We start from the raw sequence: 11,243 nt of genomic DNA, 5'->3' as shown, positions 1-11,243 counted from the left end.
TACTGACCCCAAACCTTTGAACGATAGTGTTGTTAAAGCGGCAGTCCGCAGTTTTTCCTCTTTGTCGCCATCTCTGTTCGAAATCTGCAATTGCAGTCATTCGCGGAATTATCAACTTTAGGTGAGTTGTAATTCGACACGTCACAGCGCGGATTAACACAATGTTTGAGGAGAGTTGTGAGGCTGTCAGTCTCCGCGCCGGTGTGGATACTGGCATTCAGAATCCCAGATTATTCTTTTTGGAAGTATGACCATAACAATTTTCACTGGAAAAATGTCATCTGAACAAGTGAACACTTTTGTTCTGGTTCTGACATTGCAGTAAATCGCGTTGATTAAATAAAAAATCTCTTATCATATCACTCAAAACCGTGCAAATTATACTTTGTTCTCAAATTGTTAATGTTAACAACGTCAGACTCAGCATTGCGTGACTACATGTAATATCCTTCCGATATGTATCCTTGTTTTAGCATGGTCCGGTTGCAGTCTCTTTTTTTCTATAGCCACTCCGAAGTCCGAACAAAGTCTTTTGCATTTTACAACGGGTGAATCTGTTGTCACTGGTGATTGTCGTTTGAATCTTTCTATTAGTATAATTGATAAGTTTAATTATATCAACTACTGTGAGAAAAGGCTATAAATCTCCACCTCCAGCATCCTCACACGCAATATAGCCTACTAGCCGAGACTGTGTACAGATGTGACGTAATGACGCAAAGACATGCTCGAATCTCCCGCGGAAATCCACCAGTACCACTGGAATTAAAAACATTATTACAAGCCAGTGTTGTAGTCGAGTCACCAACTGTCGAGTCCGAGTCGAGTCTCGAGTCCCAGTGTTCGAGTCCGAGTCCAAGTCCGAGTCGCCAAAGAAGAGTCCGAGTCCAGTCCAAGTCGAGTCACCATTACCTGAGTTCAAGTCCGAGTCGAGTCTCGAGTCCCGTGTCCGAGTCGAAATTATATAGGCCACACTTAAGCTAAATCAAGCAACATTTTTCAGGCACTCTTTCTTGCAGCTATAAATGTGTATGATATCACTAGAATTGCCTTTAGCTTAGTTCAAATCATTGTCAGCTAGCTGTGGCACGATTATATTTAGGCTATTTAATTGTTTAAATACATTTTTGGATGATCAGTCAACTGGAATGGATAAAGAAAAAAGAAAAGAAAGCCTAATTGGACAGAGGATGAGAAATGCATTCTTCTTGACGAATATGGTAAAAGAAAAACAATTTTGAAATTTTGAAAAGCAAACTAATCCCAATGTAACTGCGGCAAAAAAAAAACACAGAAAATGCAGTGCTATAAGCAGTTGTAACTCCGCAGGAGAAGGGTGGTTGCGATGTGTGACATAGTCAAGGTCGCCGTCTAGTTTGTCAGCTAAAATAAACATAGGCCTAATTGTGTTATTGTATGATAAACGGGATTAAGCGCTGAGCGCGTCCGACTTTGGCTCAGCGCCAGCCATAGCACGAAAGCACAGTTTAAACCTGGCAGTGATGTCAAGTCACTGTACGTTCGCTCCTTAGTGGTCAGCTCAGCTGCTGCAAAGCGTGCCAAAATCGAAATTACTGATTAGATGTAGAGGAACTTATCTAGTGTTAAATGAGTGTTACGTTATTTTTCTCACGAGAATACAGCGTAAAATGAGTGACGTCAGTGAGTGTGTTGTCAAGCAAGGAGAGCGAGCGGTAGAAGTGTCTGTGAGGGAAAAAATAGATCACGGCCGGTCTTGGACCCCGAAACAGGAAAAGTGTAACATCTTATATCAATTTTGTATAACCTATTTAGTCAGAAACAACGTCATTCATTTGATGAATGCTCAAGTCCGATTTTATATATTCTCGAGTCCGAGTCCAAGTACTAGTCATCAGTCCGCGAGTCCAAGTCGAGTCACGAGTCCAGAGCATGGGGACTCGAGTCCAGAGAATAAGGACTCGAGTCGGACTCGAGTACTCCATCACTGTTACAAGCTTACCGTTTTGAATCGAGTTAAGGCAAGCATATAGCTTTGAACACTGGCTGGTTATGTATTTTCTCAAATATGTATTTTGGATATTTTTTAACCTAAAAAAAGCTACGGACTGCAGCTTTAATATATTTGTTAACATATGTACAAAAATATACAAAATCAAGATGATTTTAAAGTTAAATGAAGCAGGCTTTTGACATAGACCACCGTATATCTGATGTCTACCCAAGAAAGCCCACAATTCACTTGAGATAAAGAGTAAATGGTTCTGAGCTGTTTCATATTCATAACACATGTGAAGACGTTCATATAATCATCTTGTAACAGAATGACATGAATTCATCAAATAGGTCACAAATCTTTCTTTTAAAGGAATTGCAGATAACCGTGTCCTCAAGATCAGTTACAACAGTGACAATTTTGCTTAGACCATATTGAGTAATACTGAATCAAATTCATCATTATAAAAATACTAATGTGCTCACCGCAGCGGAAATTATGCATTTCTACGAATAAGCAAACAACATGCCTTAGATATGTAGGCAGAGTGTGCTGGAAGAGCTCAGATATTAAGAAATGATATTGCACTTCCTGTATAGATCTGAACTTGGATAGTGTAAATGAGGTCCGGTGTGTCTTTACTTGAAAAAGTCAATTTACCTAGATGATCATTATTATTATTGTCTTCATGTAAAACTCTAAACTGCCTTAAAATAAAATAATGCATACTTGACAAGTCAAACTGCATAAACTTGCAGACTGGTTTTCATAGAATATGTCTTGATTGTTTTTTTCCAAACATAAGAAAAGACAATTTGCCAGTGGGGTAAGAAAAATAAAAGTAGTTCAAGACATAATATACACTAAAACCAAGTCTTAATGTCTTCTGCAATTTTGTTTCTCAAGAACATTTCGTGTTTTTTTTTTTTTTTTTTTTTTTTGCACCAGCAGACTTGATACTTGAACAATTTGGAAAACACTTAATTGAACAGTTTCAGTATATCTCACATCATTATGCAGTGACACACTCAATACGTTTACATGCACTTTAAAAGTTCAGTTGGATTCAAGTAATAATTTGCCTTTCTAAAATGTCAAATGCTTTAGTCCTGTTGAAATCGTACCAGCTCATTTTTTTGCGAACTAACAGACCTATAGAATGCAATGTACATTTACACATTAATCAAAACCAAATGGCAATAGAATACCAATAAAACTAACTTTGAGTCTCATCATATAAATATTCATTGCATTAAAACACGTTTTACACCTGGGTCTCTGGGGTCTATAAGACCCCAAATGCATGTAACGAGGACGTTTGAAGTGTGTTATCAACTTTGTAATCATAGGAAAACTCAAGACGTATCATTCTTATACTTTAATAATAAGATTGTTTTGTTGAGATATTAAAAAAGAGCCTCGGGGTCTCTTCGACCCCTAGCAGAACATGAGAGTTAAGAAAACAGCACTAAATTTCATTGCAATAGAATTACTGACTCACTAATGCGTCTCTGCTCTCTCTCTCTCTCTCTCTCTCTCTCTCTCTCTCTCTCTCTCTCTCTCTCTCTCTCTCTCTCTCTCTCTCTCTCTCTCTCTCTCTCTCTCTCTCTCTCTCTCTCTCTCTCTCTCTCTCTCTCTCTCTTTCATTCTGTTTCCACTTGATCTCTCCCTCCAGCAGCATGAGGCTGGATGCAGGAGAGAAGAATGGAGGGAAAGATTGTGCTGAGTGCACATTAAGAACACATCTGGGGGGAGGAAGCTTAATAAAAAGACATTCTCTCTGCCTTGTCTTCTTCTGAGCCTCCATTTATTTCCACTCGTTCTTTCCTCGACTCCCTCTCTTTCTCTCGCTCTCCTCCCCGTCTCAATCCATCTACCTGCCTTCATCCATCCTCCCCATAGGTGGGTAATTACAGAGAGGAGAAAAGGGAGGATTTTAATTTTCAACTGGTTCATTGAAGGGTTGAGAGTAAGTATGGCTCTGCTTCTCCCTGTAGAAGTGCTGCTATTCTGACACCATATCATTTCCTGTCATTACGGTCCACGGCCCGGGAGGGAAGGCAATGCTTCTCGAGGTTTGGGTTGTGGAAGTTACATAAATACACCTTTGAGACTCAGAGTTGTGTTGTTGAGCAGAAGTTAGCCTGTCTCTGGCACAATGTCAAATGTTTTATATCCGCATCCATCTCTGTAGCGTTTACCTGTCTAACCCCTCACAGACTTCCTGTCACCTTATTGCACCTCATGCCAAGGGTGCCAAAACTTTCACCTTTTGATTGTCAAAAAATAGTTCACTCTTAAAAAGAAGGGTTCTTTATTTGCATCCATGGTTCCTTTATATATACACTCACCGGCCACTTTATTAGGTACCCCATGCTAGTAATGGGTTGGACCCCCTTTTGCCTTCAGAACTGCCTCAATTCTTCGTGGCATAGATTCAACAAGGTGCTGGAAGCATTCCTCAGGGAGTTTGGTCCATATTGACATGATGGCATCACACAGTTGCCGCAGATTTGTCGGCTGCACATCCATGATGCGAATCTCCCGTTCCACCACATCCCAAAGATGCTCTATTGGGTTGAGATCTGGTGACTGTGGAGGCCATTTTAGTACAGTGAACTCATTGTCATGTTCAAGAAACCAATTTGAAATGATTAGAGCTTTGTGACATGGTGGAAGTAGCCATCAGAGGATGGGTACATGGTGGCCATAAAGGGATGGACATGGTCAGAAACAATGCTCAGGTAGGCCGTGGCATTTAAACGATGCCCAATTGGCACTAAGGGGTCTAAAGTGTGCCAGGAAAACATCCCCCACACCATTACACCACCACCACCAGCCTGCACAGTGGTAACAAGGCATGATGGATCCATGTTCTCATTCTGTTTACGTCAAATTCTGACTCTACCATCTGAATGTCTCAACAGAAATCGAGACTCATCAGACCAGGCAACATTTTTCCAGTCTTCAACTGTTCAATTTTGGTGAGCTTCTTTTTCCTATTTGTAGTGGAGATGAGTGGTACCCGGTGGAGTCTTCTGCTGTTGTAGCCCATCCGCCTCAAGGTTGTGGCTTCACAAATGCTTTGCTGCATACCTCGGTTGTAACGAGTGGTTATTTCAGTCACTGTTGCCCTTCTATCAGCTCGAACCAGTCTGGCCATTCTCCTCTGACCTCTGGCATCAACAAGGCATTTCCGCCCACAGAACTGCCGCTCACTGGATGTTTTTTCTTTTTCGGACCATTCTCTGTAAACCCTAGAGATGGTTGTGCGTGAAAATCCCAGTAGATTAGCAGTTTCTGAAATACTCAGACCAGCCCTTCTGGCAACAACAATCATGCCACGTTCAAAGTCACTCAAATCACCTTTCTTCCCCATACTGATGCTCGGTTTGAACTGCAGGAGATTGTCTTGACCATGTCTACATGCCTAAATGCACTGAGTTGCCACCATGTAATTGGCTGCTTAGAAATTAAGTGTTAACGAGCAGTTGGACAGGTGTACCTAATAAAGTGGCCGGTGAGTGTATATATATATATATATATATAAAGGTTCTTTAGATTTTTTAAAATGCTCTTCAAAGGACTGTTCACTGAAAGATTCGTTGGGGGAACCTACAAACCAGAAACTTTAATATTAGAAGTAGACTTTCTAGAAATGTTTGGGATTTTTCCCCCTCACTATCCATTTTCCATTCCTTTTCTTCACCAAAAGCATTGGACACCCATCTTCAGGTTTACTAGCTCTATTCACGCCAATATCCACCCCTGGCCCACCATCAACCGCACACCTGTGTCCCATCCACCATTGCAGATTCTCATCCAACGCTTGCCACTGACTGTGTGTGTATACCACCTGCATCCCTCAAACTTGCATGGTGCATGAATTCATATTTTTTAGATGTCATTACAATCATTATATTTAATTAGGCAACAAATTAGTCCAAATTTTGTGATTAGTACTATGTGTGTGGATCTGTTCAAATGAACACTGCGGAATGTTTGCTGATTAGCATATATTTAGGATTAGTTAGCTAGCCCCTACTGGTAGATTCTGTACCTGCATCATCTGGCTGCAAATTTCATTTTTTGTTTTTATGTTTTATTTTTCAAGCTAGGAGGCATTCAATTGATCAGTTGAGACATTTTATAATGTTTCAAAAATATTTCTATAAAAAAAATTAGCAAGGCCATCAGGGTTCAAGCTTCATACCACCAGGGTGTTCTGCAGTCAAGCAACTGCTATTGAGATGAATGGTAATGTTAACAGCTACAGTAGCTTTCTCCAGCTATTACAGAGCTCTTTGGTAAGCAGCATATTGAAAGTTTTGAAAGCCATTTGAGATTTGATGTTGGCATCAAAAAGAAGTGACACAAAACGCTGGTCTCAATTTAACACAGTAGGGAAGGGAATGTTTTATGGCGATGGTCTTTTCCTGAGCTCTGATAATGAGAAGCTACAGCCTCATAAAACGCTACCTACAGGGCCGCAGGGAGCTGTCAGATCTGTGCTAGCCATGCATGTGCGCAGGTGTGTGTGTGTGTGTGTATGTCTGTGCACTCCCATTGGATCTGGATGCCTTCATCGCAAACGTATTCCTAGACATCTGCCTTATTTCTTTAAGTGGGCTGCAGCTGAAGATGGGGAATAGTTTGTTTACAGTGTACAGAAATTGTTTTCAAATTTCTTTTGTAATCCAGAGATATGGTGTAACCGCCTCTTTCAACCTAACCTTGCACAAATATGGACAAGGCAGACCAAAGGCCTTTAATGTTATTCTCGTTCTCTGTATGTGAGTCAGCGAGTAACATGAATTTATCTGTATGGTCCAACAGTAAGGGCAAAAAGGTTTTAAGGCCGATCAAAATCCAGTGTTAATTGCCTCACAGTTGTACTGCCTCAGGGATGCTTAACAAGATAAGCATAATTACTTGCCTAGAGTACATTTTAAAAGGGAAATATACTTATAATACCACCAAATAGTTTTATTTGATAATCCAGTTGCCTCTTTTAGACCTAAAGTGTATTTTCTTGACATAGATGCCTGCGGTGTACCCCATAGCATGAGGACATGGCCGTCACCCTCAAGCACTCTCTGTTTACACACTTACATATGAAATAAAATCTGTCTGCAGCGGAACAGTACAAAACCAAACAAATGTGTAAATGTCATATACAACCAGTTAATTCTAGTTTCCTATTTTAGAATACTTCAATATAGAATAATAGAATTGCTATACAATATGTAACTTTAAAGTGCATGAAAGAAAAGCAGTTCTTATAATGTTCCCAAAATAAAATATTTAAAGATTTCTATTTCAAATGCATGCTCTTCTTTTGACCTTTCTATTAATCAAAGAATCCTATAAAAAGTCTATTGTGGTTTCCACAAAAATATTAAACAGTAAAACCGTTTTGAACATTGATAATAATAAGCAATGTTTCTTGAGCACCATATTAGAATGATTTAGTAATGACTGCTGAAAATTCAGCTTTGCCATCGCAGGAATAAATTGCATTTTAAAATATATAAATAAATGCAACCTTGGTGAGCATACGGTAAGAGACTTCTTTCAAAAACATGAATATACATATCTGCATGACACATTTCATGTTACTAAAGGCCACTGGGAGACATTTTACACTTAATAAAAAAGTGCAAACATACTGATGAATAATTTCTGAGTGAAAACATTTGCGTACACACGGTAAGTGAATGAGCACCAGTGTGAGCAGGATAGTCTGTTTGCTGTACATGTTTTGAAAATAGATGAGGCTTTATCCTTTTGCTATAGATGGATTTGGCTTTTGCCCCAGTTTCTCCCACAGGCTCCAAATCGCTCGCAATTCCCTCTGCAGCATATCCAGACATGCCATGGTCCTGAAACGGGCCAATCCAAGCTACGGAAACATTAAAGAAGAGAAGAGGAGACACCAGCGGGCAAAGGAGATGCAGAGGATCAGGGAAGAAAGCTGTACGCCTCGTTCATCTCTGTTTACTCCAGCTGTCGCAGACTGAGAGAACAAGAAGGGGGTAGAGGAACAGGCGGGAGAGTTACACACCAAGCAAGGAAGGCTGAAAGAGAGAGAATGATGAAGATATGCCGGTGGACACTGCGGTTTCGCAAGGGCAGGCAATGGGGAAAGGTTAGTGAAAACAAAGGAAGTGGACAAACACACACACACACATACAGGAAAGTGCTGATCCATGGTCCCCGTCTGGGAAGGAGGAGAAGGTGCATTGATTGTGCACAAGCCACAAATGAGAAATCCATTGGGGTTAGCTGCTCCTGGCTTGAATGAGAGAAGGGGGCAGAGGAGGTCAGCTGGGTCAGCTGGGCGTCCATGTCTTTGCCAGGGCATGGCAGAGCTGGCAGCAGAGACACAGAATCCATTAAACAGAACATGGCCAGGAGGGTCAACAGTTTGTACCAAGCCACGAGGTCATTCAAACACTAGGCGTTTAGCCAGCTGGACAACATGTTTAGTGTCAAGCCATGGGAAATGTTTCATTCATCAGCCTGACACGCACACTCGCATCCATACACGTGTCTCACATACAGTCAAGTGCATACATGTAATCATAGGATACACAAGGGACCCTAGTGTAAAAAAGATATTTGTAGAAAAATGAGAGGCGCCAAGCATTTTTTTTAATTGAATTAATTATTTTAAGTAAATGTGTAGGTATTTTAAATCTTGGAATAGTGTAACATTTGTGTGTATTGTAACAGTTACTTATTTAGATAATATTTTTAAAGTATCAACCTATCAGTTTTATCTATGCAATACTTTTAACTTTAATTTAGGTGGTTTAAAATGTTACGTTTTTTTAAACATTAAGTTTCATCTTATATATTTCTACTTTTTATTGTTTTTTTTTATTTTATTTATTTCTACTTATTTAATATGCATTTTGTGTACACAAAGGACAAATTACATAGCATTGCCTGTTTTTCCCATGCTTAAGCCTAGTCAGTCCTTTTCAAAACTGAGCATATACACAGTACACCCAAGGTACTGTTTAGTAGCGTGACGTGCGTCCCAGTTAATCTTCACGCCATGGGTCTCTCCTTCGTGAGACTGTAAATCTCTGAACTCATACTTCATCCACCCACAAAAAGTAATTTAGAATCCCTTCATGCCCCTCTGCCACCACTCAGACCTAAAATAAAGAGCAGCCGTGGATGCCTGCTTGCTTTTCATCAAATCATTTACCGTTCCCCTGATGCTAGTGAACGGAGAGAGTCTTTTTTTTTCTCATTATCTCCCACCTCTGTTCAACTCTATTCAAACATGGCACCAGAGTCAAACATAATCTCAGCTCCGATATGATAATCCCCCTGACCATTTCAGATGGAAACCCACCAAATGCAAAGAAGGGAGAGGATTCATTACCAACGCCCCAAGGGCGAGCAGGGATAGAGGTTTTGGGCGGTAGGCAATGATGTGTTCAAGACAAGTGTGGCTCTCCTACCTTGATCTTACTGCAGAGTCAGCCAAACCCATCTCCGCTGGGACATTGTAACCGGACAGATAAGCATTAGTGGCAGAGGGTGACAGGTGAAGGAGAGTGGGACGGGTGGGGCAGGAGCGGGTGTGGTGGATGCTGATTGGATTAAAAATGACCGCTTTGCTTTTATTCAGTTGTCACACTGTGTTAGTCACCTATTGAGCCCGTTGAGGCGTGCCACACCTGTCATAAGGGCCTATCATGTCTATCGGTGTCTGGACATGTGTGGAGTTGGATTTGTGTTGGCTTATGAAAGATTTATGAAATTGATTCACCATGATTCTTTCGAGTATTCAGTTCAGTTTTCTAGCATCTGCAAGAAATAGAAATCATTGAGTGTCATATATTTTATATGTTGATATATCTGATGGTTTTATGGTCAAACGTGTTCCTTTAGGAATCATTCTAATATTTTGATTCGGTACTCAATAATATCAATTATTATTGGTGCTCAATTATTAATAAAGTTTCTTAATATTATAGATTTTGGTCTTTTCTATTTTTGTAGAAACAGTGATACACATTTTTCTTCTTTCTTTGATTAATAAGTTCAAAAGAACAGCATCTATTTGAATTTTACCTTAGCAAAATTATGAATCTTTTGCTAAATGTATGCATCCTTATTGATTAAAACGATTAATTTCTCTCTTGTTTTAATATTGATAATAATAAATGTTTCTTGAGCACCAAATCAGCATATTGGAATTGAGTGGTAATGGCTTTATTGGAGAAAAACAGTAAAGAGTTCTTTTAAATTGTAATAATATTTCACAATATTAGTGTTTTTTCTTTATTTTTAATCAAATAAATGCCACCTTGGTGAGCATAAGAAATTTCTTTTTATAGCTTTTAAAAATCTGTAATGCATATATACTGTATGTACATGTAAACATATAAAGTGTGTTTTATATTATTAATTTCCCCTACACAATTAAACCCACAAGCATGAAACAATCTTTTGTTCTGTGAAGGAAAGGGGAAAAATGTGATGTCATTGAGTTGCTTTGGAGAAAACCTTTAATTGATGCTTAAATCCTCTCCATATAGTTTTCCTGTTTGCTTTGGCAGAGTTCTGTAGGTGTGATAGCTCACACCATGACTGTTGATAATGTTTTTGAAACTTCCTCCTTCAAATACGTGTCTATGCGCATGCTCCAAAAATGGTACCAGCGTTGCATCAACTTGTCGGAAAAATATCTTCTTACTGTGATCGGGCTAAAGAAGAATCAAGTGCAAATGGGGAATGAGAGACATCAGAAAATAAAGAAAGAGATCTGGCCAATGAAAGTGGCCTCTTCACAAAACCAGATGGCAGTTTGTAGGCCATTAAACACTAATCCTATGTTTTATTGCCTCAGTTAAGCTTCCCTATTTATCACAGGTCATAATCACACTGTTATGTGGCCTAAGAGAATGGGGAAAACTGGTGCAGTGATATCATCTCTTGTGAGTATAATGTTTATGTAGAACTGAAGCATGTACATGCAAAGTCTCATGTCATTTTAAACAACTTTCTTTCAAAAAGTAGATTTTACACAGACTGGTGTGAATTGTTATTTTAGTATTATTTATATACTACTATTATAGTATTTACTTATTTTGAATTAGCTTTTATTTTTATATTTTCAATTTTAATTTTTGTTTGTTTTAGCATTTTTGTTACCTGCTTTTATTGTTTTTATTAATCTTTTTTTTTTTTTTTTTGGTCCGAATGACTTGTGCGCAAGTCCAAGTCTTCTGAAGTCATACAGTAA

The sequence above is a fragment of the Rhinichthys klamathensis genome, unplaced genomic scaffold (assembly GCF_029890125.1).
Source record: "Rhinichthys klamathensis goyatoka isolate OS25496 unplaced genomic scaffold, OSU_Roscu_1.1 h1tg000764l_1, whole genome shotgun sequence".
In the NCBI taxonomy this organism is placed as follows: Eukaryota; Metazoa; Chordata; class Actinopteri; order Cypriniformes; family Leuciscidae; genus Rhinichthys; species Rhinichthys klamathensis.
This window is presented reverse-complemented; position numbering follows the sequence as displayed.